The sequence below is a fragment of the Oreochromis aureus genome, linkage group 6, assembly GCF_013358895.1.
Source record: "Oreochromis aureus strain Israel breed Guangdong linkage group 6, ZZ_aureus, whole genome shotgun sequence".
Lineage (NCBI taxonomy): Eukaryota > Metazoa > Chordata > Actinopteri > Cichliformes > Cichlidae > Oreochromis > Oreochromis aureus.
In genome coordinates, this window is record NC_052947.1 from 17,241,636 (window position 1) to 17,269,076 (window position 27,441).

At 41.5% G+C, this 27,441-nt stretch overlaps 1 long non-coding RNA gene across 2 annotated transcripts; it reads left to right on the top strand.

The window, feature by feature from the left end:
* Nucleotides 1-6,211: 6,211 nt before the first annotated feature.
* LOC120440664 lies at nt 6,212-26,172 on the top strand. Of its 2 annotated transcripts, none has more exons than XR_005613424.1 (5): nt 6,212-6,235; nt 22,070-22,115; nt 22,781-22,826; nt 22,920-23,132; nt 26,012-26,172. It is a non-coding gene; the product is annotated as an uncharacterized LOC120440664 (long non-coding RNA). The 2 variants fall into 2 exon arrangements; XR_005613423.1 differs by lacking the exon at nt 6,212-6,235 and adding an exon at nt 21,535-21,939.
* The last annotated feature ends 1,269 nt before the right edge of the window (nt 26,173-27,441 follow it).

Genomic DNA, 27,441 nt, shown 5'->3' on the forward strand with positions numbered 1-27,441 from the left:
GGCAGGCAGGACATGATGTGACGTCGGACCAGTTTCTCGAAGCACTTCATTATAACAGGTGTTAGAGCAACTGGTCGGTAGTCGTTGAGGCTGCTAATGTTAGTACGCTTTGGCAGTGGGACAATTGTGGCTGACTTTAGGCACGGTGGGATGCAGGACTGGGACAGTGAAGTGTTGAAGATCTTAGTGAAGGCCCCAGCCAGCTGGTCTCCACACTCTTTTAGGACCCTTGTGGTTACCCCATCTGGTCCGGCGGCCTTCCTGGGGTTCACTGCCCTCAGTGTGCGCCTCACCTCATATTCCTGCACTATGAGGCTTGGGCTGCTGCTGCTGTCCGATGTTTTTGCTGCTGCTGCCTCTGGTCCCTTCACCTCAAAGCGTGCGAAGAAGTGGTTCAGCTCCTTTTCCAAAAAGCAGTGAAAAAAAGAATAAAACAAAACACTGGAATCTGTCCATTTCCATCTCTTGTGTTGCTGGTGTCATTTTTAAATGTCTCTTAATTAGAAATTTGAATTACCTCCATGGTAACTGGATTTCCATGGGCATCAGTACAGCTACAGCACCTCTACAGCTAATACAGCTTTTTTGGATGGACTCACAGACAATATAAAAGATGGACATAGCTAGAATGACATCACCCATTGGTATCTCAAGCTGTGAAGTGAGCATTTTCGCCATTTCTGACTGTGAAATCACACACTCATTAGCTACCAACTTGTCAGTCACAAGTCATTATCCAATGAGCATCACCCCAGAAAGCCTTCCTGCCTGAAACTTTAAAAATAAGTTTTCATTCAGTATGATCCCAGATTAGTTGCTGAGCCTATAAACTCATTATGAAAGTGCCAACAGAGGTCAAGTCCAGGACTGTTTTTCCACTGATTTCGGTCCTATTGCAATCAAGGGTATCGCCCCCTAGTGGTTGTTAAAAAGAATGCAGTTTAAAAGCACCTCTGTGCAGGCTTCACTTTTCAGACTTTTCATGCAAGCTAAGTCCATCTTTTGTGGTCTTTATGAATAGATCTTTCTAACTTCATATTAAGAAATGCATGTGTGTGCATTTAAACAAAAATTAATCTCAAGGTGCTTTAGATTGGGAGGTAAAGACCCTATAATAGTGCAGAGAAAACCCCAACAATCAGATGACCTTATGAACAAGCACTTTGGTGACAGTGGGAAGGAAAAACTCACTTCTAATAGGAAAAAACCTCTGACAGACCAGGCTCAGAGAGTGGCAGCCATGTGATTATCAGTATTATCTGATTCTAATCTCAACTTTGACAAACATATAAACAAGTTCAGCCAGTCCTGCAACTCCCACCTGAGGAATATCTCAAAAACATGATCAATACCGATTTTTAATAACACATAACACATAATAACATGAATGATAGTGTTTAATAACACTATAACACTATCATTCATGCTTTTATTGCTTCTTGGTTAGATTATTGTAATGGTCTTTCAATAAATATCAATCAGAAGACATTAAACAGACTTCAGATTTGCAGGAGCCAGACTTCTTACAAGAGCCAAGAAAAGTTAAGATATTACTTCAGTCTTAATGACTCTATACTGGCTGCCCATTACTTTTAGAAAGGATTTAAATATTTTACTTATTACTTATAAAGCCATTCATTGTCTGGCCCAGATTTTATACTCAAACTGCAGTTCTTGTACTAACCATTACACAACCTCTGATCTGAAGGCAGAAACCTGTTAACTATTCCCACCTCAAACTTAAAAGGCAATCGAGCTTTTCCTGTTAGGACTCCTCAGTTGTGTCTGAGGAAGGCCGGCTTACTTCATCAGTGTCTTCTTTAAAAATCACTGCTAAAGACTCATTCATACAACAAATTATATCAAATTTTAAAACAGATTTTTGTGGGGGGGTTTTTCATTCCGTGCCTGACTCCCTCTTATTATGTTAAATTATAGATTTTTATGTTAATGTTAAGGTATTAATTACAGTGAAATCACAGTGTAGCTTATTCTTAGTTTGATAGTGCGTCTTGCATGGCATGTTTTAATTGATATGTAAATTGTTTTTATAATTTCCTTCTAGGTTGTCTTTTATTCTGTGTTTCTGGGAAGCTCTTTGTAATGCTGGTTTTGCTAAATGCTATAAAAATAGGCTTTATTATTTTTTATTGAAATTTGGTACGCATGTCAGTGTTCCCTTTAGTATTAATTTTCACTTTGTAGGAATAACCACTGGCTGACCCTTCATTCTAGATGTCTAGTTGGTATAAAAATAGTTCTAAAAAGAAAGTTGACACTGAGGTAATGTTGACGACGTTCCCACGCCTTCTGCCCAAGATTCTTAATGAATGTCAACTGGGCATATTTCCTAAACTTTCTAGCAAACAAGAGTTTGTGAAAAGGAGTATTGTGTATCAAATGCTTTTCTCAGATGGAACAAAACAAAGCTCATGGGAAGGAAAAGGAGGACAAAAGCAATAAATTGCGAGGTGGATTTTTACTAACCTGTAACCTGAAATTGGAAAGGAGTCGAGGTGATTATTATGCAAATTGTCTAGTGGGGTGTAGAAAGAAGATGACCAAGTAATACAAAATGAAAAAGGAATTGATTTACACATAAAAATGTAAAGGTTTTTAAAAGAAACATAAACAAATGCTCATAAGGTAACACTACTGTGTATATATGGATCGAATGTTGTGTGGGCAGCTGATTGCAGCCATTTCATTATAAAATTCATTTTAAAAAAACAACACAAACACGTATTTGACTTATGTAGTACAATATTATTATTAATTTTTCCCATTTTCCAAGAGGCAGTCTGACTATTTGGAGTGAAAACAATGTTTCCGGTGTAGTTTTGCAGTCATACGGCAACTGTGTTTTGTTTGTGGTGAGAAACGTGTTTGCTTGCTTTAGATCTGGTTGGTTCAAGTAAAAGATCATTTTCTTGGAGTTAAAGGTGCAGTCAGTTGTTTTTGGAGTTATTTAACATAAGAATAGGATACTGTGCTCATAAATATACATTAATAAGTGTGTAATTACATCTTCTAACAAACTCAGAATTCAACCATTAAAAAGGGTGTACGTTTGTAGAACCTGTCATGTTGACCCACTGTCTTGTATACAGCGGCTGATATGGACGTCACCATTCTGCCTAATTGTGTTTTATGTTTGTGGCTGGAGACCGGCCAAAGAGGGAGTAGTCGTAGGGGTTTAAGTGCCATGGAGGTAATTTATTGCCAATATTGTCGCAATTACTTATTGTTAGCCGATTACACATGTGGCCCTCCCGACTCTGGACAGCCGACTTAACAACAGCAGTTTGTTATCATTAGCTAAGATTATGCCAGCTAATATTAGGCTCGGGTGTCCTAAAAATCACTCATTTCTCTCTGACAAACACTTTGATTATATTCACACATCTTATGAGAGTCTATTCCAGGGGTGGCCAACTCCAGGCCTCGAGAGCTGGTGTCCTGCAGGTTTTAGATATAGCCCTGGGTCAACACACCTGAATCAAATGATTAGTTCATTACCAGGCCTCTGGATAACTTCAAGAAATGTTTAAGGAGGTAATTTAGCCATTTAAATCAGCTGTGATGGATTAAGGACACATCTAAAACCTGCAGGACACCAGCTCTCGAGGCCTGGAGTTGGCTACCCCTGGTCTATTCACTAAGTGTCTCACAATGACTAGACCATTAGCCCTGCGTGCTGAAAAATGTTCTGCATGAATTTGAATGTGACATAAAAGGATCGTTTACAGGCATCCATATGTGTTGAGTTGCTAGTGACGGACGCACTCGTTAGACAGAGCACAACAAAGGACACTTTGTGCATAATTTGGAGACGTGTGCAGGTTTGACAATTCACTAGCGCCAAATCACAAAAACAGTTGCTTCAAGGTGTTTTATTTTGCAAGGTAAAGGCCCTACAAAAATACAAAAAACCAACAATCAGATGACTTCTTATGGGCAAGCACTTGGCAAAAGTGGAAAGGAAAAACTCCCTTTTAACAGGAAGAAATCTGCAGCAGAACCAGGCTAAGTGAGGAGCAGACATCTGCCACAACCGATTGGGAGCGAGGGGAGGGAGACAAGACAAAAGACAAAGGGGCAGCATTTGGCAACCCAACCTACTGAGATGCTAAGATGGAATACTATGAGGGTGAATACGATAAACATTTCACCTGCCTAAAATCAGCATTTTAGTATCATTGTGACCAAGAGAGAAAGGAGATTTCAGGAGGGCTCTAACGTCACTTCACAAAGCCATCACAATTAGACTGTCAGTGCTTCATGTAGATTGAATAATGCGCTATCAGACCACATCAAAAATCCCAGTACAGATATAGCAGTGCACATTTTTAGATTATATCTCTGTTTCAGCCTAAAAGATATTGCCTTTTTGAAAAATACTGCTCCCTTTCTGTCTTACTCATATAACCATAATAAATGTAGCTAGTAAAAGTATGACCATCATGACGTCAGATAATTGGTCTTAGAAAGTCACAGAAACAGTCATCCACCTGCTAAAGATGCAGTTCTGGTGAAGTAGCCCTACTTATTTGTTTGGATTTCAACAGTTCACACTTTTTAAAACAAAAGGCAACACAAAGCTATTATCTGAATGAAATGCCAGAAGCAATTACTTAGTTGATTTAACAGTGGTATAAGCCCTCTACCCCAGAATCAAAGCAGATACAGCTCATACATACAGTATGCACTGCACAGTCAAATCATTCAGCGCACTCCTACGGTGCTGAAATCACATGACGTTATTCCATTTTTCTCCCCTCCACTGCAAACATGAAATCATTAATGTCAGTTCACTGTTAACAGTCGTCCAACCATGTGTGTACTTTTCTTTCATGGCATCCATCCCTCACCTTGCAGCACACAGCAGCATTGCGTTACTCTCACACCTTCTTTAACGACCCTGCTTTGGCAATCGCACGCCTTAAGGCATACAGACCTCGGAAAGTGTTCACAATGTCATTAATAGTTCTGACAACAGCTTAATGAGCCTCTGCCATCTGTTTATGAAAGCTTCAGGGAAAAGCAGGAGAGAAACAAGAAAATCAGATCCAGTAGCCATTCCCAGCTGTGCGAGTGTGCCTGATTTCCACTTGAACAGATCTAAACACATGAGGACATTTTAAGTGCAGTGACTTATGCAGCGTCATCCGCGGTGAGTCAGTGACTGAGCCTGGGCTGTCTGCCCGGTATCAACAGCCTCTAAATCACGGGCTTCAACCATAAGACCACACTACCTCGCCTTTAGCTTCCTCGCCCCTCCTTCCTCTGTACCACCCCGGAGTGTCCTTAGGCCTTGTTTGGCTAAAGTATACACATGGCATGAATAAGTGAAGCCACCCAGGGCTCCCTAGTACGGTGGCACGAGACACATACCGAGTTGCACAAGCTGAGAAGATGGAGTGTCCCGTAACTGCTGGAGCTATGCTAAATGCCTGATGCATGTAAATACACACAAATACAGTGACACAGCTCCATGGAAATAAATACAGCAGCTTTGGCTTCCATTGCTCCTTTCAGGAAACGTAGGAAGCCAATCAGTCATTTCTTTAGACAGATGTCTTTCCAGATGTTTCAACGCAGTGACTCTTTAGATTTCCAACTCAGGGAGCTTATGATGAGTCATTCTGTCTTTCACAGGTCTCGAATCTCTCGCTCCATGTCTTTTTTTTCCAGTCATAAAGGAGACAGCAGACAATAATTGAAGCAATTATAAAGTTGTTCTGTTAGGATTTGGCTAATTTCTCCTATACTCTGCTTTGAAAGAGGCTATTTCCCTTTCCTCTTTTTTCCACTTTCTTTGGTCTTCTCCAAACCCTATAATAGAGAATAGCATAATCCCCCCTTTACCCTCCTCCCAGAGACAAGTAAGAGGTTAATGTGCAGATTGATGACTCTTTGTGGTCACTTGTTTGTAAATGTTTCCATCGGGGTTAAACAGATCCCAAAGTAGTACCATGTTAGGCACTACATATGTGTGCAAATTGCAGATTCATTACAGCAGAGAATCACTGCACTGAAAATGAATTTGGTGGGATGGGGGCAGGCAGGCGGCTGGTGGTAAGTGCAGTCTGGTGTGGGCAGCAATGATGGTGGTCCCTGACTGTCGATGCTCTCTCTCTTTCTCTCTTCTTTCCCTCCCTTTGCTCCCTCATTCCCAGTACCCCGCCGTCCTCAGCCCATCTGTTCCTGCTTGGCCTCTCGAGCTTTCCATCAGGTAGGCCTGAGCCATTGAGTGCTCCTTCAACTCATGGCATCTGAATAAGCCAGGCAGAGGAGTGTATGTGTGTGTGTGTGTGTGTGTGTTTGCACATATGCACCTGCACAAGGTCTTTTTTTAATGTACCGTCTACAGTGTTTGATAAATAGGGGCCTTCAAAAGTTATTAGCTGACTACTTAAACTTCCTCTGGCCAGCTCTTTCAAGAATTTCAGGTGACATCAAAAGCCACGACGCACATTTTTTTCCTCCCGTTCCATTTTGCTCACTAAAAACACTAAAAAGTGACTGTTTTGACGCTCTTTCAGATCTAAACAGCGTTTCTCTCTCCAAGCAATTTCTACCAGTTTGAAGAACAACACTGCTAAGTTTACACCCCAAATTCTTGCTTTTGCTTGGCGAATGTGGAAAACATCAATTCTCGCTAAACGTGAACATTTTATCTGAGGAGTCAGTCAAACAAAACGAGTACCAGGCCCACCGACCAGATTAATCAGTTCCACTCTTATTTAGATTAAGCAAATGGAAAGAATTTTACTCCATCATTTGGAAAAGTACTGTAGTTCTCAAGGTGGTCCTCAGCATGGGTGTAATTGGTCTGATAGTGCCCTGTACAGCTTCTCCCAAAATTGGACGTCATATGGTTTTTCCAGGACTCGTAGTCAGTTGTGAAATCTCAGTTTGCACAGTCTCTTTGCGTCGGGCTCATTTTACATCGGAAAAGGAAAAGAGGTGACTGGAACAGAAGGTGTGGAATCAGTTAGAGTTTTTTTTTGCCTCGCATGCTCCCATTTAAAGGTCACTGTTTGAGAACCTACTTTGTTTTATTGTCCGTGGGAATCGTTGCGAGGTCTGATTTCAGAGTAATATTCCCTTGGCTGGTCCTTTTTCTTCTGTATCAAAAATTCAAAGTGAAAACTTCCCCTTTGTCTGGGATCTGATTACCAAGCATGAGTCATTTTTTTTTAATGATGCGCCAGCCTCTCCTGTCAGGATGCTTTTGTTGTAATCCTTTTCACTTAGTCTGAGGTACGTCTGCTATAAAACACTGCCCAGTTATTACAGTATACATTTTCACATTTCTTGCCTAAATGTAACTCAAACTCTGTTCTCTTTTGTGATTTCGGTTCATACTAGCTATGGAAGGTTTTTGGTTGTAGTTCTGATAGTTTTGAAGTAGGCTAATAGCTTGAAAAAAGTAAAGTGCCTGATTTGCTTTTGTTAGCTTCACTCGCACTTGAACTCAGTGTGACGCAAATTTGTTTCATTATTCATGTCCAGGTGCATTTCTCGCTTCTGCTATTATTCCTTATGTATCACGTAACATCAGCTAGTTGATAGCTAGTTGCTTGTGCACAAATGCATGTTAGTCAGATGTGTTTTGCCTTTTTGTGGCCTGCCTTTTATTAGCAGCAGAGCGATGGCAGGTTTGAGTCAGTCACTTTATATCTTAAATAGGCAAGAGAAAACAACTCAAGAAAACAGATTACCAGGAAGAGTCAAGCTTACTTTGGAACTCACAGCATGGGTTTATATGTGTGTTAAATGTAATATGTCATGGATTTTTGAACAAATGGCTTCTTTTTCTTTCTGCTGTTTAATTTATTGTATGCACATTTGGGTATGCAGCGCAGTTGGGCAACAGGCTCCAAAGTGAACCACATAAAGTTTTTACTTGCTGTCTAAATGTTTCTTAGTTCTACAAATAGTGTTCAGGTCAACTGTGGAAATTGATTTACTCAACATAATCTGTTTTGGTGTCAGGTTCGGTTCCAGTTGCACTTTGGATTTTATTATTTAGAACACAAATATGCACAACTACTACAGGTAGCAATCGTTCCTCTGACTCCTGTACTGCTGTCAAGGGACTATATTTCTTGAACTCTTTAGCATGCCCCGCCCCCGATGGACATACTGTTGGCATGTTTTTGTTGTTTTTGTTTGGTTTTTGTTAGCCACTGTGCATTTATAGATTGAATAGGTGGATCACAGTGACACTGATATCTGCTATTTGACATAAGTGCAAACATAAAGACAGTATTAGAATTTCACTCACTAGAACTGAAGAACAGACAATCTGTTGCGCAATAGCTAGCCATGTTATTTGACAGACAGTTGCAATAGAAAACCTCCAAAAAGCGCCACAACAACAAACAGAATTAAGAATTAAAGTTCAGCAACTCAAAAAAGTGATGCCAAACAAACTGCTAGTGGTCAAGATCACACCCTGTCACACAAAGCAGCCATATCGTCATACAACATAATTCAGTTCCATTTAATTCAGTTTTATTTATATAGTCACCTAAAGGGACTTTATACTCTAAGTAAAAGACCATACAATAATGAATTTGAATTTGAATTTATTTTATTTAAAAGGGACAGTGCAGTTTAACATAGTTCAAGTGCAAGACATGAGACATAGGTTTATAGCTACTGCTAATTTTCAACAATTGTCCCTTGTTGGGCTTACAGTCTAACAAGGGACTGTTAGACTGTAAGCCTAACAGCTTACAGTCTAACAGTCTAACAGTGTCAGCAATATTTGCTTGAGGTGATCACTGGAGAAACTGCAGCTTTTGGTGCTTGAGCACTAGCTCCATTTTCATTTTCTACAAAGTTTTAAGTAGCTGGGTTGTCAAATCCACTGTCCAAATAAACTTATTTGGGTGTTTTAGTGTCAGTTTAGTTTAAGGTCACGCTTGGTATACTAGTAAATTTACCAGTATATCAATGTCTGCCCCTCACTTAGCCTGGTTCTGCCACAGGTTTCTTCCTGTTAAAAGGGAGTTTTTCCTTTCCACTTTTGCCAAGTGCTTGCCCATAAGAAGTCATCTTTTTTTTGGATGGCACTAACGCGTTAACGAGCTAACCATGCTAACGCATTGCCCCACGCACAGGGCAATCCGCGTTAACTTGCTAATGGAGATTTGCCGTGTTAATGCAGTTATGGCGTTAACGTCATTTTAACGAGATTAACGCTGACAGTACTAATATATATATATATATGTATATATATCATTACCAGTGAATTATGGATACAGAAGATTTAATACCCAACAGGTTGTTTCATAGTGTCACGACATGACACGATGTGTCACGTGTCATGACACGATGATGGTCAACCAAACTTTAGCTTCTTATTCCTGCACTGTTGTCATCTGCTCTACGCTGCTATTTTCTTTCATCTATTTTCTTGAAAGCATTTATATAGTAGCTTATTTTGATAACTTGATCAATAATCAGCGGCTGAACAGCTGCACTGGGAAGATTCAAAATTACTGACTGTAGCGTAAAGAAAGGTATGATCTGTTATTGTTGGTGTTGATCCTACATCATCATAATAATCCAGGTCCAGGATTGCCGTAGCAACTAACCAGTCAACTTGACTGAGTATTCAGTTAACATTAGCCAAGAGGTTAGCTAATGCTAAAACTATCAGTAGCAAACCAACAGGAGTAACCTAAATTTGGCTAGAAGCAAATCTAACGCGATAATATATTTGTTATATTGCCTATTAATAAAGAAAACACTTGAAATGCTCCAGAAAGGAGTTTCATATTTTTTCCCCTCCACATTCCAAAGTTATAACATCACAACAACATGATTGGGTCAGTTGCAATGTAGATGCTGGACCAGCATTACTATGATGAACATACCAACACGGGGCTATCACCTAACAAGAACTGAACATGCACAAATTAAACAAACTTTGCATGAACGTCATCAAACATGCGCATGGTGAACACAGTCGTAAGGACGCCTTTCAGTGCTTAACTGAACGGTCAAATGTACAAATATATATGACTGTGGGATTTGTATAAAAATCAAATCTTTGTTGGGACTCCTGCTGTTTCCTCAAGCTTTCGCTTAATCTTTCAGCTGGGTGAGGAAAGCAAAATCTGAATTTATTTAACATAATGCAGCAATCTGGTAATGGCTCGGTCATGAACGTGCATGTTAACCCGCTGAGTGTGATTGAGCAGTCGTGACCCCGGCCTTAGACTTCTCTCAGCGGGGTTCATCTCAGACGAATGGGGTCAGCGCCCTGTCTGCCACTGTATGCCCCCTCCCATTCCTCAAAGCTTCACACTAACACAATGTAAAGGTTTGAGGTAGGCTCACATGGTCTGTCAGACAGGCTCATATGCTCTGAAACACACTGATGTCCTCCAAACATGCACGCAGAACAATCAGCATGAGAACATAAAATACTCAAACAGTCGCACTCCTTATACCACTAAGCACTCAAAAACATAAACACTGCTTCATTATCCCCATGCTCCCCTCACAGCCATTTAGAAGCAGACAACAAATTAACAAAAGTCAGTGACCATAAACACACGCAACATGTGTGTAGTTTCTTGTGGGAATGATCATTTTGTAAATAATTTGGGAAACAAAGCATAAATCAGGACAGTGTAAAAACCCGAGTTTATCTTCAGCTAATTGCAAAGATACAGAGCTGAACTTTCTGGGTGCAGTCCCCACCGTGCTACATTCCACTTGCTGATAGCAGCATTGGACCACCAAGGATTTTAAGTATACTTACATGACTTGATATGTACAAAGACTCTGATAAAATGCTTCCCTCTGCTGCTTATCCATCCTCTCCTCGTCAGAGAAGCAGTGTTGTGCCAGTAAGACGCCATCTCCTAGATGACTTGTCTTAAAGAAGAGCTTTGAATTCTGTGCATTGCTGAGTCTCAAAGACAGTTTTCAGCTGTGTCTATTCATGTGCCCCAAGATACATTTCAGTAACGTTTTCATTAATTATGGATTTAAAAAATGAGTGCCAGTTTGCAAAAACCCCACCAAATTATCCGAAAACTAAATAACACTACGGCTAAGTACGATTCTTCTGTGTAATTTTGGCAAACCAACCCTTGATAAAGTATATTTGGCACAGGTGTTGTACGTAATTGTGCACAGCAGTATTATTTCGCAGATTATGTTCAGCACAAGCAGGTGTTTAGTGCCAGTGCTCGCAGATGAACCATTTGCGGTATAATGTTGTAAATGGCTTTATTTTTACTCACTCTCTGGCAGTGGAATGTAAAAAGAGTAAATGGGGGGAATTGCCAACATCAGGCCACAACTGGAATCAGTATTCCTTATACACAATGTCTTTGATTATAAGGTTGTTATGAGTCTACAGTCCAAGTCATAGAAACCATGTGTCTGTTTTTTATTAACATGCTAAATGAACTGAGCCTTTATGTTCTTGTGGTGCGCTCGGCCCACCAAAAGAGAAGGAACTCGCCGATGCTGGTGAGATAAACCAGCCAGCAAATTAGGGGATGGATTGATCATAAAACATTCAAACAAATTTCAACACTTGTCTTTTTCTTGGGAATGTGAAATTTTTTCTTCTTCCAGTCTTTCACAACCTGTGGCTTGCACGCCGTCTAAGAGACGGAGACTGCCAAGTATCACCGCGTGCTCCAAATATTTGTGTGGTCATCTGGATAGTACTGTGGAGTCAGATCACATCAGTAATGTTCAAACAACTTGAACCCACTTCATGTTTTACACTGTGCTGTCCAAGTGTTATTGCCTCAGGAGATAAAATGGGAGCAATAATGTAATTAATTTTAATTCAGTTTTATTTATATAGCACCAAATCGCAACAACAGTTGCCTCAGGGTGCTTTATTTTGTAAGGTAAAAACCCTACAGTAATACAGAGAAAACCCAACAATCAGACAACGCCCTTCAAGCAAGCACTTTGGCGACAGTGGGAGGGAAAAACTCCCTTTTAACAGGAAGAAACCTCTGGCAGAACCAGGGTCAGGGAGGGGCGTCCATCTACTGTGATCGGTCGGGGGTGAGGGGAAGGAGAGCCAGAGATGAGTATTAACCGATGATTAAATGCATAGTGAGTGGAAAAAAGGTGAGTGAAGAAGACACAATCAGTGCATCAGAGGAAGCCCTCAGCAGCCTAGGCCTATTGCAGCATAGCTAAGGGAGGGTTCATATTCACCGGATCCATCCTTAACCATATAGTTTATCCTTTTAATGGACGTCTTTTTATTATCTATTTTCTTCTATTTTAACAAAAAAACATCATTCAATCAATTTGAGTTTCAACTGAGTATAATTGCTTGACAATAAGAAAGTACAGTTATAGTACATATGTCTCTCTGGAAATTATGTACAGGTCAGTTTGTGGATCAATACCAAGAGACTGAGATTTTAAGATGTTAGAAAGTCAGTTGTGAGTTCACTTAAACTCTATTTTTTTCTTTTCCATTGGACTAAATATGATCAACATTTACCTGCTACAATTCATCCTTTGTTCGAAAAAAGCACCTTATTTTAAGTCTATTTTCTTCTGATAGGATGCCTATTATAAACAAAGAAATGTGAGTGAAAAGAAAAGTGTTCTTTTGGCATGTTAGCTATTGCAGTCTTTTTACTAGTATTGTACTGTTGAAACATGGTTTTGTTTTAGCATCTTGTCTTACAATACTTTGACACCGAAACTACATTCTCTTTTTATTTCTCACAAAAAGCGCCATTAGGACAAATTCAGAATACATTTCTGTTTAAGGCATTTTAAACACATTTCAAGCAAATGATTTTACCGTGGTTTGTTGCTTTCATACCTACCGTTTACTTCTCTTTGTTAGTGTCTAAACCGTTTGTACATTGTGCTTTGGTATGTCCTAGGAAACGATTTGTAGATCCACACACAGAAATATAGATTTTCGCCCTTTCTTTTTTCACCACATGGCCTTTAAATTGTGTCATTTCAGACTTTGTGTTGACAAGCTTCTGCCTATCTAGCCCACCTTGGATCGCTACCAGAGCATCATCTGGTGACCAAAATAGTGTCTGGCGGTACTGACATCCGCAGTCACGGTATACAAACATCTGTCGTTTCACAAATACAGTTATTGTACACTCCTCGTTGAGTCATCACTGCCGAGACCTCCAGTGTAGACGGAAATGTAACTTGAGAGTGTAATACAAACCTGAGCACATAAAGCACTGAGGAGAATAGCTGCATTTATTGGAAATGGTGTGGTCTCCAAGATCAACTTCAAAATTCTGGACATCCCTAAATCACCATGCCTGCAGCCTCATTAGTACGCTGCAGAGGAAAGGAAGCCATATTTTAGCAAATGTTTGCATACCCAAGTGTGACAACTTCACCCGTGGCCAAACAGAGAGGTGTCATATGTTTGTAAGTGTCTTTGTTGAATGCTTAGCAACCAGCGGTTCAGACATTTATGACTCTTGTAGATGCATGACGAAATCACTTTCCATCCTAGCACGCAGTCCCAAAATGTACTGGGTCCCCAATGAAGGCTATAAACTAGAATAGCTGGTACAGCAATAAGTTGTTTTATCTAATTAAATACAACATCAGGTATATACATAAAAAAAAATGTGCGTGATTTTATGCTGCAGATATATGCTTAAATCATGAAACGAGTTTCAAGGCAAGTCAATTCTGTGGATTTTATGGTCTGTTGATAAAAGTATTCCCAAAACACTGTTGTGATGGCTCTCTGTCGACAGCTTGAGAGCCAAAAAAATCAAAAACCATACCTCAATTCGATTGGGCACCTTCAAGGTCATCTCCGAGTGCACATCTGGAATCCTTCCACTGAAATTTAAGGCTTGTTATTTGCTGTCACCTTCTCTGTTTTGCTGACTTGGTGTAATCTACTTTTGAGCCTGACTGTCTCCCTGAGTTCTGTATGCAAAGTTTTTCCTTTGTTTTATGTACTTACTGTACTCTATTGCCATTAAGAGCAAAACACACTATCCCCAACCACTGATTTATAGAGTGGACTATAAATAAGTGTTTGAAATGCACATTTTCTTGTTCTGTGGTGTCAGAATGACAGTCGCTACAATTTAACATCTCAAGCTAACAAAATATCACACAGCGTTTTAAAGCCAAACACTATATCGACACATGGATACATGATGGAGGCAGTTCAGTATACAGATTATGCCAATGATAATTGTTTAGCAGGTTGTTTGGACTGGCTGTGTATCACAGTGTGGAGTCCTGGCTAAATATTTACTGGGTGCCGCGGAGGTTAGAAGGCATACTTGGCCGAGCTCGTGTCTCTGGTTCACGAGCAAACGAGGGTTAAGATGGTGAGGTCATCGCCACCAACTAATGTCGTTAGCGAGCCAGTGATGCTCACTCCTGACCCCTTTACCATTTAGGGGGCCCTGGACTGATATGAGTGTTATTGACCCAGAGGCCAAGCGTGGCATGTTTGGGGTCTGCAGAATATATCCCAAGCTTTAACCTATACAACGAAGCCAATTATAGCTGCGAAAGGCCAAACAATACAATCCATCAGTCAGGTTTCTTGGATAAACAGGAGTGGGCGGCCTATGTCGGGGTGTAAACTCCAAATCCCAGAGAAGCTAAGGGTCAGCAGAGCGGATTTGATTGTCTAATTGGGGGTTGGTTTGGACACTGTGTGAGTGTGTGTGAAAATGAGCAATATAAAGAGAGTGTAAGAGAGTCCATGCCATTGTGTGTTTGTATGTCTTACATATATGTGTGTGTGTGTGTGTGTGTGTGTGTGTGTGTGTGGGTGTGTATGCACCACTGCTCAAACACTATGGGTCCAGAGGCACCAATACACCTAATGAATGTGTGTTTGTTCTTCAGACCCCACACACCTCTGTTTATTTGAACATGGGATAGTGTTCCTGAACTGTTTTATCCTCCTTGTGTTTGCCACTTAACACGTGCACCGCAGTGCTGGCCTGTGCGGCTGTGTGCACAGCATTTTAAAAAAAAGAACGAAAAAAAATCAGTCAATGTGACAATAATGATAGACAAACAAGCATTATCTTGTAGTTTGTGGACACAGAGTTCGTCTTCGTTATTTTTCAGCCTTCATTATGCAGCAGGGTTATAATCTAAACAGCTCCAGCGCAGACCGTGCCAAAGGCAACGGGCCAACGGAAGATTGGCGGTCGGTTTAGTGTCAATGATGTGGTGATGTGGGTCAGGGATAGCAGCAGCAGCGGTCATTGCACAGTGGCTAAGAGCCCAGCCAGACCACCGGGGAGGAGGCCTTCACCTCTTTCCTCAGCCATCAATCACTCCCACAGGCATAAGCAAAGATAGATAGGTTTGATTGTCTAATTGGATGTAAGCAAAGATAGATGCAAGCAAACACAATAAGACGCTGATCGTCACATCTCATCATGATTCATTTTTAACAGTATTTCCCTGGGCTTCACAGAGCCCAGGGAAATACTGTGTAACTAAATGATATATATGCCTCGCTCAAGTTCAGCTCGGCAGGGTGAAAAGATGCATAGTGTGGCAAAATGCATATATCCAATGGACACATTGACAGGAATCATCTATTAAAGAAAGAAAAGCCCAGCTCAGACCATTTCAGGAAGTTACAAGACCTATAAACATAAGTTTTGTGCATTGACTTTATTATCATGCACAGACTAAACACGCTCAAATAAATCCCTGACATATAATTTTACAGTAAAAAAGTCACATATTCATGTGTATTTACCCCTTTTGTTTCACATTACTGTACAGGTGGACCAAAACTTGCAGCAATGGTGAGTGTGTCTTTGACCTTTGGAGGGTTGTCCAAAGGTGCAAAAACATGAAAAATAAGCATATATGAAAGGTCAATAAATCTTAATTGCTTTCTTCATTTTAATCAGCTTCGCACACTCACTCAATCCCACCGCACATGTATGGATAATGTTGCACCTCTTTCAGTTCCCACCAGCACTTGCTATTCTCTGCTGGTAGTGTGATAGTATTTACTGGGAGTCATTCCTCCTGAGTCTTTCAGTTGCCTGAAACACTCTACTCCAGCGCGAGGCCTTGTTGCCCACCCAAAGAGGTTATAGGGATTCTCGACTGCCCTCTCTCTCCCTAAGTGGGTGGTCCTCTGGGGTATGGCTGAAGCACAGGTGGAGCATTGTAGGGGTGCTCACAAAAATAACCCCCCTCACTCCTCACTAACAACCCCTCCCGCCACCTTTTTTTTTTTTTTTTGCCACGCCTGCTCTATGGAAAGGTGGACTAGATTTTGCAGAGCCTTTCATTAGATCATTAAGACACTAATGTTGACATACACAGATTTGTGTGTTAGCCATGGTGGGGAAAACTGAGCAAATTAACCACTTATGTAGATTATAGCAATTTTTCCTCAGCCAGACTTTTTTGATTTCATAATCTGGTGGCTTGGAAAGTCCCATTGTAGTAATGTATATCACTTTCTGATAGAAAAATATGAGCAGTGAACAATGAACTTGTGTGATGTCAATAAATAAATAAAAAAAACAGCCTTCTCTACTAAAATATTCCCATACTCTGGTTTTGTAAATAATTATAGTTCTGCTGAATCTGTTTTATAAAGTTTACATGGTAGGTTCAGTGCACCCTATCTGTTGTTTGAAACCCTGCAAACCACCAGCAAGATGTTGACATATGGCAGCCCTGGTGTAGTGCACCAGGCATGGATTACTTGGGACCATAATAAACAGGAGCATAAAGAGGGATCTGTGCAGAGGGGGTGCCCTGTGAAGGTTGATTCTCCTCGGACCTCCTTGTCTTCCTATCACCGTGTCTATGTTGAGCCTTTTTGTACTACTTCTACCTACTATGACGGTAGTGAGGTAGGATGTAATCACACTGGCCCTCATCCCATCAACAGGACTGTGTAACTTGGTTGGTAAGAGGCTGCAAGCCACCTGCTCATATATAATATACATACAGTGCTGTGCAAAAGTCTTGAGCAACCCCTCTTCTTACATTCTTGTAAGTTTTTAAAGTGGTCTTGAACAATAGTTTTCCAGAGTTCCTGAAGGTCTTTCAAAGGTTTTAATTTTTAGTTCAGTCTTTGTATCTGACCATTTTATAAGGGTTTTTTTTTTGTTTTATTTTTGTTTATTTAACCACTTTACACTGATCTATCAATCATTCAAGCATAAACAAGGCACCTAACTCAAGGGATGAACCAGGAAACAGAAAACTTAGCAAAGAACCAATTTTAAATTATATTTTAAATAGCCTGCCACAAAACACATTGATTATACTTCTTTTCATCAAATCCATAAAAAATGCTAAAGATAACACCAAGAAGGTAGCTCCCAAAGAGCTATTAGCCAAAAACTTGTCATATCCCAGTGTGGTGTGCAGCGTATCCTTACAAAACAAGAAGAAACTGGACAAGTTTCCTCCTGGACAACTGGAGGAGAAAAGAAGTGGCAGGCCTATTTAGCGCAGATGAACAGTATCTGTCAAGTCAAGTCCTTAAAAAATAGGAAAAACGTCCAACAAAGACCTGACAAAGGACCTGGGAGATGCATCTACTGTTCACTGAAGCCACATTAAAAATTGTCTCAGTGGAAGAGTGCCTGTCAAAAAGCAAATCCTAAAGGAGGTAAACAGGGAGAAAAGGCTGAGCTATTCCAAATTACACAACAACTGGACTGAAAATCTGTGGAAGCAGGTCTGATGGAGTGAAGAATCAAAACTTTAACATTTTGGTTCAAATCATTCAAAAAGGATTTTTTGGAGAGAGACAAAACAGTGAGCATCTATAGTCATCAGTAAAACACGGTGGAGGCTCTGTCATGGTTTGGGGCTGCATTTCAGCCAGTGGTGTTGGAGAGCTTGTCAAAATTGATGGAATTATGAACACAGAAATATACCATCAGTTTTTGATCCATCATGTAATACCATGTGGAAGAATGGCATTAGCTTCATTTTTCAGCGTGACAATGATCCCAAACGCACTGCCAATTCAGCAAAATTCAGCATATCACGCAGTTGATACATGAACTCTTATTTGATATATAATAGAGATATGTGTGCAGACTTACAGCAGGTGCTCCCAAAAGCGATACTGCAATGCAAGTGTGCACAAAAAGAGTTGGCTGTGTGCGCCATTCAGCTGTACTTTACCATTTATACCGGGTTTAGTAACATACTGATCTACATGCTCTGTGAACCCCTGCAGAAAGTTTTGTGCAAATAAAAAAATAAATGCTTGTTAATGTTTTATTGACCATCTCATTGCGGAAAAGTACTGTAAAGACTGACAACTTTGGCAAAGCATGCAGTAACAGGTATTTCAGACAATGATGGGAATGTTGAAGAATCAGCCAACTCCATGTGAGGCTAAGTATCCATTATCAGAGTTCCTATCCTCTGACGTCTCACATAACTTCCTGGTCAGATCTTCGCGAGGGCCAGATGGTTACATTGGCCACTGGGGATAGCAAGAAGCCCAGAGAGACAGTTTTACAATGTGCAATTACGGGACAGATAAACTGAACGCGCAACAAAGCAAGGCATTTCCAGATCCCTGGCTTCTAGACTTTGATAAGGCAACAAGCTGCATTCCTTGGTCAATTTACTGTCTTCAAAATTGAAATACCAGTACTAATGGACACTCTAACTGTGGCTTGAATGGAAGATTGTTGTCTCAGTTAAATGAGAGCAGAGCACAGTAGATATACTGTAAAGCATGCTTCACTGATCGAGCTGTGCTTAAAAAGCTTCTCAAAGCACTCAAAGCTTTCTGATTTGTTTTTGGCTTGGTCACATCCCAATTGATGATAGAGGGGATAGAGTTTCTTAACCAATGAGCAGGGCTCCACATATTGCTACACTCTGAGTTCAGCCTGTTTTGTTCCACATTAACATTTCACAGAAAGATCAGGCGCCTGCCCTCTGTGCTTTACCCCGGGGAGTATGAATCCCACACAAACTGACACTGATACAATCTCCAGGTAATGGCTGCCTGACTGCAAGCCAGAGGGAGTCTGAAGATATACTGTGTGTGTATGTAAGTGCATGTCTAACAGCACCACTGGTGTGGTCACAAGGCCAAAGTTCACTCAGAAATGTGTGGCCTGGGGTCACGAGGTGCTATGGCCTCCGTTAACGGTGAGGGTAGAGTTTCAACCTCCACCCTCACCCTCACCTCTTTCTCCAGGCTGTTCCGACGCTTACATTTCTCACCGTGACACGCATGACGACCCGACCTTTTAGTCAGGTGATGGAAGCTTGATGGAGGTGGACAACAAAGCAAGATGACATGGCGTTAGAATACAAAATTATAAGGCAGTAGTTTGGTGGTATAGATTTGTTCATGTGTTTAATTTGCCTTGCAGAAAGTTGACAAACAAAAACAGAAATGCATTGACGAAGCATTTTTTTATGTGGTAGGCTGTATGTTGATGCACTGTTGTAAATGTATGGTGCGCATACGCAATGACTAGTGTACATTTAAACAAAAGCCAGTGTGTTGGCTTCCATACAATTCATAGCCACAGCTGTGATGTGCTTAACCTTTGATACTTTACATTTGTACTGTATTCTCTGTCTACAAAAATATCATAATTGACTTGAAGTTATGTTTGTGGGTAACTGACAGCTGTAAGACGTACCTGTTTTTTGATCTCATTTTTGGTCTCCACCAACTATAGATGGAACCATCAGGCTCTTTAAGAGCTATGTGCACCACTATGTTCCCTTATTAAGTGTGAACCATTAATGTTAACCATTATTTATATACCTACATGATATATAGTCGTGGAAAAGAAAGTACACCCTTCTTCCAATGCACAATAAAAAGTCTGCTGGTGTTTGCCAAGTTCTAAAATCCCATAAATACAGCCTCAGATAAACAACAACACATGTTACACCGTGTCATTATTTATTTAACAAAAACTAAGCCAAAATGCATAACCAGTGTGTGGAGGAATTTTGGCCCCTTTTTCTTTACAACATTGCTTCAGTCCATTGAAGTTTGTGATCATTTATTTATGCACAGCTCTCATAAGGTCCCATCACAGCATTTCAATCAAGTTGAGGTCTGGACTTTGACTGGACCATTGCAACACCTTGATTCCTTTCTTTTCAGCCATTCTGTTGTAAAGTTGCTGCTGTTGGGATTATTGTCCTGTTGCATGAGCCACTTTGGGCCAAGCTTTAGTTTTTGGACAGATGAGCTCACATTTGACTCTAGAATACGTTGGTATAAAGACAAGTTCATGGTTGACTCAGTGACTGGAAGATACGCAAGTCCTTTGGCTGCAAAACAAACCCAAATCATCACTCCTCCACCACTATGTTTGACAGTTGGTAGGAGGTGCTTTTAGTCATATGTTGTGTTTGATTTTCACCAAACATGGCACTCTTGTCACAAGTCTTGTCATTTGTTCAGATGCAACTTAACAAACCTAAGCCATGGTGCCAGGTTCTTTGTAGGGAGAAGAAGCTTTCTCCTGGCAGTTCTTCCAAATAAACCATACTTGTTCAGTCTTTTTCTATTTAATGAACTTTAACATTTGACATGCTAACTGAGACCCGTAGAGTGTGAAATGTAGCTCTTGGGGTTTTTTTTTTGCAGTGGCTGTAAGCATGACACAGTCCTTTGACCTTTTTTCTGGGACATCCACTCCTGGGAACATTGGCATCTGTGTTGAATGTTTTCCATTTGCTAATAATCTTTCTCTGCAGAATGAAGGAATTCAAATTGTTTGGAAATGACCTTATAAACCTTCTCAAGCTGATGGGTGCCAACAGCCTCGAAATTACTGCTGATGTCTTCCCTCCGTGGCATTTTTTTAACGCAGTGTTTCATATCCTCCAGCCCAACAAAGTGCAAAAACTTCTGCCTTTACAGAGGTGATCACACTTGCTGATGACCTGCTCATCAAGAGCATTTGATTAACAGCGCCAAAGTACTACTTATCCTTTTAATTCCTATGAAAATAGTATTTGTTTTTACTGTAACTGTTTTTTCACAGTGTGTCATGTATTCATCTGAGGTTGTTTACATAATTTTTGAACCTGCTAAGGACTAGATGACGTACTGATACATAAAACCTTGAACTGAAAGACTAGTACTTTCTTTTTCACATTGCTATATAATCAGAGAGGCTTTAAATAAATAATATTTCTTCTTTTGTAACTTGAATAAAGACATCCAGCTATGTTTTCTAATGTAAAATTGCAATGGAAATGTAATAGTGAAGTGTCTGCAAACAGAAGCTCCTCTTCCTCTCTGTTTTACTTGCGATTTGTTCTAGTAATTTATGGTATAAATTGGTGCATCCCACAAAAATGCACCCAGACGGTATGTGATCCTCAGACAGGACAGCGTTTCCTCCTTTAGCGGTCACATCGTGTCTGAAAGATCAGTCTGGCAAGCTCATCCATCCCAGACAGACAGGGAGAGAGGATTTCTCTCCTTTATGATGCTCCTGAGCCCAATGCTGAAAAAAGTTTTTCATTTGTATCCTGACTGATGTTGCTAGCAAATGTTGTTGACATCTTTGGCAGTCTGTTTTTCCACCTTGCTGTATTTTACCTTATGCTTTTCTGTTTTAGAAGACTTTTCCCCTATTATTTTTTTATTAACTTGTACTTTCGTTGACATTATTTTTGGTGTTGTGCTCTATCACTTGTTTTTTGTGCCTCTGCTGTATTCGCTCCTCGCCACTTTCTGTCTCGCTTCGCTCTGTCTCTGTTTCACTGCTGGTGTTTTTCAGAAAAATAACAAGGTCTGGGGCTGTGCGTGTGCATGTGTTTTGCACTGGCTGCATAGGCTGGATGCTCTGGCTGCACTGGGCTGGCTTCTTGTGTGGTCCCCCGGCAAACTTTATGATTTATTCAGCTAAAGGCAGAGGAGCACGACCCCCAGTGACCACAGAGAGAGAGCTGCACGTGGGTTTAATGATTTCACCACAAAAATGTCTGCTATGGCTGGGCCTGCATGGAGCTGTGTTAGGGGAGGGGGACTTGGCTGACCGGCCTGAGTCAATACAAATGCTTACCATTACACTTCTGCTTTCAGGGATTACGGGGAAAGGAGAAGACAGACAGAAATCTACATTTAACTGGTATGTTTCGAACTGTTGTCTTACAACAAATGATGGGTTATGTATGCGTGTTGTTGTTCTTTTATCACACATTCTGCAAGCCTTCTCCATCCCAGCTCCTCCCCCCATGTCCTGTAGCCAGTGGGAGATTTCACAGGCATTATTGAAATGTGGACACTGAGGATGATGTAACCAAGCTTTCAGGAACAGAGAGAGGGGCAGAAATAATAGACGGGGTGGAGGGGTGGGGGGCAACGTTGGGGTAGGATGGTGGTTGGGGGGAGGTATTTGGCATATTTCTCTTTGCTGGTGTCCAGGTCTGCTGGCTCAAGACACTGACTGCTGAGGGCTTGGATCTGGATGCTACGCTTGGTGCTGCTTCTCTCTGTGTCTGTTTGGCTACAACTCCCCAGAACAAGATGATGTCATTCACAGGGATTTGTGAACATTCTTGATAAAGAGACAAAATCACAGGGGCGAGCCCAACATTGCCAGAGTGTGAACAGGTCAAAGAACTATACCACTCCTCTTTATGGGTGGGTCGATTCATCGTGGTGAATCACGAAAGTGGATTTTTATTGCTTATAAACTGCAAATATTATAAATGCGTGAAGCTGGAAAAATAATAATGGGAGCTGAATAAGCTACAGTGATGTCTTAATACCATTCGACTCCTTGTGTTTCAGGTTCCTGGTAATGAACATCTGAAGTCCTCAGTGCCCTCAACCATTTGTATGTTCATTAACAATGCACTTTTTGCTTTTATTCTCCATCATATTATTATCCACAAACACACTTTGTGATTATCTTTTTTTATCTTCACAGTGTTTCAACTGGATTCCACCAAGGCAAAACAAACCATGCACCACAGCTAAGCTGTTTTCAATCACTTCAATAGGAGGAGCTCCATCACAAAACCAATTACAAGGATCAAACTTGAAGGAAATCAGTCAAAACTCAAAGCCAAAAATCAAGATTTTTGCTGTGAAAAAGATGTTTCTGATCTGGCACAGATCAGCATGAAGATACTGTGGAAAAGTGAGATAAACTGCTTTTTGACATGTGAGGCAAAAACAAGACAAAAGCTTTTGTGTCAAACCTCTTTTCAAATGTAGTTCCAGTATTCAGTTCCCTTTTAGTTTTTCTACCTAGACACTAATTTTTCCTGTCTCGTAGTAAGGAACGCAAAGGTAGCTTGCTCGCATTTTGGAAATGTGAGCAATACAATCAAAACAATTAGCTAAAAGAGGCTAAAAAGGTGAATGACATAAAACATCTGGTGAAAATATTGGTGTTTCTGAAAACACCTATTAGTGCAGTTTTTCAGTTCAATTCACTGAATTTATAGAGCATCAAATGACAGCAGCCTGAAGCCTAAAATTTTAAGGGGGTTCAGACAGCGTAACGTAAAAAAAATCCCAGAAACTTGTTCAGTTAGCCCTCAGCAACTCGGCAACCTTCTGATGATCTTCTGGCAACCTCTGATTGCTTGGAAAAAATATGTAATCCCCAACCAGTTGAGGAATAGAATAGAATGCCTTTATTGTCACTATACAGTTTTACAATGAGATACAGAGCATCTCCTACTCAGTGCAAACATGCTGGGGTACAGTTCTGCAGCGCTATATACATATGGACAGTATTAACAGAGGAAAAAGATATACATATATATATATATATATATATATATATATATATATATATAAATGTACAAATATACAAGCGGTTTTAAAAAAAAAAAGTAATGTGTAATAAATAGTGTTGTGTATATACAGTTGGGTTATTATTGCACATAGAATTGGTATTGCACAGTGGTGGTCCATAGAGGAAGTGGGAAGAAAAAAATTGGGGCTGTGTTATCGGTGCATGTGTGACTTCAGGGTGGTTATGGCTTTGGGGAAGAAACTGTTTTTGAGTCTGTGGGTTTTGTGCTGATGCACCTGTAGCGCTTCCCTGAGGGAAGCAGGCTGAACATGTTGAAACCAGGGTGGGAGCTGTCCTTGATAATGTTTGCTGCTCTGCTGAGGCAGCGGGAGGAATAAATGTCCATCAGGGAGGGAGAGGCAGCCGATGATCTTTGTGCTGTCTTGACCACACTCTGAAGCCTCACTCTATCCGCCTTGGTGCAGCTGCCGTACCATACCGTGATGCAGTAGGTTAGCAGGCTCTCAATGGACGAGCGGTAGAAGGTCAGCAGCAGGTTGGAGTTCAGCTTGTACTTCCTGAGGACTCTCAGGAAGTGCAGCTGCTGTTGGGCCTTCTTGACGACCGCTGAGATGTTTTCTGTCCAGGAGATGTCAGCAGAGATGAGGACACCAAGGAACCGGAAGGTGTGGACCCTCTCCACACACTCCCCGTTGATGTAGAGGGGGGCCAAGTCAGTGCTGTGTCTCCTGAAGTCAACAATGAGCTCTTTGGTTTTCTTAGTGTTCAGTGCCAGGTTGTTTTCTGAACACCATGCTGCCAGCTTCAGGACTTCCTCTCTGTAGTCTGCCTCGTCTCCCTTTGAGATGAGTCCGACTACCGTGGTGTCATCAGCAAACTTGATGATGAGAGTGTTGTTGTGGGTCGAACTGCAGTCATGGGTGTAGAGAGACTACAGGAGGGGGCTCAGCACACAGCCCTGTGGGGAGCCGGTGCTCAGTGTGTGAGTGGAGGAGAGATGAGGGCCGAGTCTTACAGTCTGGGGCCGGTTTGTGAGAAAGTCTTTTATCCAGGCACATGTGAGAGGAGGGAGGCCAAGAGTGACCAGTTTGGTGATGAGGATGTCCGGGATGATTGTATTAAAGGCTGAGCTGTAGTCCACGAAGAGCATTCGGACGTAGCTCTGCCGCTGCTCTAGGTGACTCAGCACAGCGTGGAGGGCTGTGGCGATGGCGTCTTCTGTGAATCTGTTTGCACGGTATGCAAACTGGTGGGGGTCAAATTCTGGGGGGAGGTAATCCTTGATGTGCTGAAGGACTAGTCTCTCAAAGCATTTCATGATTACCGGTGTGAGGGCCACAGTTTGCTGGAGACTGCTGCACCTCCTTATGATTGTTTGGTTTCTAGCAGATTGCCGCAGCCACCTGTAGTTTGCCTGGAAGATGTTAACTGTTGTCTGCAAAAACTGAGAAAAACTAGATAAACTGCAAAAAGTACAACACAAATCAGAAACTAAGAAGATTTGCCCTTTCAGATGTGTTGATTGCAGTGTCACGGCACAACTTTTGTGCATCCTACACAAACTATAGGCAAACGCAGCTATCCATTAGTGACCAAACCAGTTGTAAGGAGGTTTCTGCTGCAACACTGTATACCTCTTTAGCAGTTTCACATAGCGACATCAAGCAATCACTTGCCAACTGGTTGGGGAATGCATATTTTTCCCAGCTAATCTTTTGCTGCCAGGGGTGACTGACTGGTCTCTAGGCCTGTGTGACTCAGCCTTTGGTAATCAGTTTCACAGTGAATGCCAGCAAGCACTCACCAGCTGGTTGGGAAATACACATTTTTCCCTAGCAAGCAGAGCATAGTTGCCAGGGGGTCACCAACTGGTCTCTGCACCTATCTGACTGGGGCCTTAGCAGGCTCATTTGGTTGGTTAATAACAAAAATATCTAGAGTGCTTGAATTTATATTTGTAATTGTACTATAAGCTCATAGCTCATTCTGCCACCTGCTGTGTTTCATGGAGTGGTTTATACTTACACAGGTGGCTCAATAAAGGCAGGTGCTGACACACAGCTACACAGTGGTTTTTTTCTTTGTTTTAAGGTTTCCATGTTGGTGGTGCACCAGTGTCAAAGCTTCATTTTTAACCGCTTGACTTTTTTGTTTATACATTCAAACCTCTACTAAGTGCTCCCTGCTATGGACAGAAGCTCTCGCGGGGTAGTATCGCTTACACCACAGCAGGTTCTTGTCTGTGTCTGCAGGACTGTCTCCCAGTTGAGTCCGCGTGAAACAGAGAGTGAAACCGTATCAAACCAGTCATCATTACAAGCCCATTCCAAAACCCCAGGAGGGATTACACAACGGTCAGTGCGTAGTGGGTGTGACACAGGCTTCTCCGTCAACCCCAGTGCTCACAGTGAGTAATGAGTCCACCCAGGAGAACCTAAGCACACGCCCAGGGCCCAAGGAAATGTATGTGCTCACCATGTCTGGTATGACAACCCCCCTCCTCGACTAGCCAGGAACAGAAACTCATATCTGCCTCTCTGTCTTTGATCCCAATAATCCCTCCCACAAAACATATTGTGTGGTTTTTATATGGCGCCCTACATAAGGTAAGAGGCTTATTGCATCTTTTGCCTTTGTGCACACAGACAAATGCTTGCTTTGTGTGCTTGTCTTCCCTATCTCGCTGTTTTTCTATTGCACACACATTCAGACTATGAGGCCCAGACATAAATCAATATGACTCAAAATGCAAAGAAAACATTGACCCAAAACATACAGCACAGCAATGATGAAGGCATTTATTTGCTCAGCGGGGTCTGTGCTGATATGTGAACGAACCATTTTGTTTGCAGAGAAAATGGAGGTGAATTAATTGATGTGTGAGGGGTGTAATTTAATGCCCAGGGGTCTAGTGAGCCAATTATAGTTAAGTGTGGAGTTTTTGTGGTATAGCTCCTGGGTTAGCTGCTGAATAGACCTCCATTACTACATGCTGTGGAGAGAACATTATGGAAGATAGAGAGAAGAGGAGGGAGTTGAACTTTTAATTCACTTCAGTTATAATTGGAAAATCCAGGGGAAAAAATGCGGTGCAGATGGCCATCCGGCAATGAGACAGCTCTTGTTCGTCTCGTATTTTTTTTTCTCTCTGGCTCACCTCTTGTCATTCTGGTTTCCTCCTCCCTCCTTCTTGCTTCCTCCTGCTCCGTGGAAGGATTTGGTAATACCAGTTGGTTCCAAGTGTGACACATCCTCTCACTCTTTCTCTCCCCTCTAAACCCCCACCTCGGCTGCCCTGCCACCCTGCCCCTCTTTAAGGAGCGTTTGTTTTGGGCCTTGTCACCGCCACGGTCTGTGTGATTCCAGCCACGATGGTGGCGAACCGTCTCTTGCTAATTACCACACTCCAGATGAGTCACCGAGGGAGAGAAACAGAGAAAAGAGCTATTCCGCTATTTTTGGCCCTTGACATCGGCCCCATAAGAGACTTTCCCCCCCTCTCTCTGCCCCTCTGATCTCTGGACCTCCTCAACAGATGAAACAAGCACATTGAGGAGGGCCTCAGTCACTGGGCCCGCTCCTCTTCATCGGCCTGGTGTTAACAGCTGACTGTTTTGGTTTGTGTCATACACACAAACATTCATGCGCAATGTTTGAGTTTGAAGGCCTCTCTTGGCAGGCC